We start from the raw sequence: 1,275 nt of genomic DNA on the forward strand, positions 1-1,275 counted from the left end.
AAAAAAAAAAAAAAAAAAAAGGAGTCAAAGTAATAGATAATAACAGATAATAAAATAATAGATTTAGAAAGATTTGCATTCAGGGTAGTTAAACTTCTCTCAAATGTGTTAGTTGAAGGATAAACATCCAGCTCTTGAGAAATCTCTGCTCACCATAATTCATTCACTAGTGATTCTGGAGAGACAAGGTTTTACTTTTTGATAACATTACTCAAAGTTTTTTTTTCCTTTTCTAACTCGTTTGAAATGGATTTTATTTCTCATATTAGTTTTCTTTATGTGATCACTTAATATCTTTTCTACTTTTTCCATTTATAATTAGGTAAATACCATTCCTTCATGTTTAAAGTCTCCACTTCTAATGAAATGTATCTTTTTATAGCTTTTGCTTTTTAAAACTCTTGATACTTCATTCATCTGCTCTGTGGGTTGGTTAGTGTCTGCAATGTACCTAAACATTTCTGTTTATAAGAGAAGTGGGTCCTGCTTTCATCTCGCCATCACATTGAGCCATTTGGTTTCTCTGGGTTGTCAGGGTGCTGCTGAGGAGAGGAACTGGTGTGGGTGGGAGTTTGGCTGACTTCACAGTTTTCCATATGCATGTGCTCCTCATGCTTGAGCTGGAAGCTTGTCTCCACAGGCAGACGTGGGAGCAGGAAGACAGCCACTGTGTAGGTGGTTTTGAAGAAACCTCACTCTGCTTTCTCTGTGCCCAGCTGGTTTTAAGTTTCTGGGCAGTAGTGCTAAAACAGCCTTCAAGTTTTGCCTTTGATATAGTAAGATTTCAGGCCTGTGTTCAATATTGCCCTTGGTTCTGGACCTATATTTTCATGTATTTTACAAGACTGTTTATCTCCAGCTTTGGTGTTCCATTAGATACATTTCATGCACATGTTTATTATTTTTAGTTTTAATTATGTAATTGGGTGCAAATCTAATGATCTCCCAATGAAAATTTATACTACTCTCACCCTAATTGTGGGGGAGGGAATGAACTGGTTATAATTTTTGTTTGTGTTATGATTTACATGGACTTAAGTTACATTCTGCATGAAAGGCATGAAACTCTTAAGTTTTTTGTAAAATACCCCCTGAAGTTTATAGCTTTGGGGTCACCAAGAATATAGGCCAACTTAACATTTACATCTTCTGATATATTTTTCTTGTTGTTTTGCTAGCTAGCAACACATACTTAACAGATCCTCCTTGTTGTCAGGTGCTTAAAATCTAATAGGGACTATAAAACATTTACACAACTAAGAATAAGTGTTTTGG

The sequence above is a fragment of the Neophocaena asiaeorientalis genome, unplaced genomic scaffold, assembly GCF_003031525.2.
Source record: "Neophocaena asiaeorientalis asiaeorientalis breed wild unplaced genomic scaffold, Neophocaena_asiaeorientalis_V1.1 scaffold58, whole genome shotgun sequence".
NCBI lineage: Eukaryota > Metazoa > Chordata > Mammalia > Artiodactyla > Phocoenidae > Neophocaena > Neophocaena asiaeorientalis.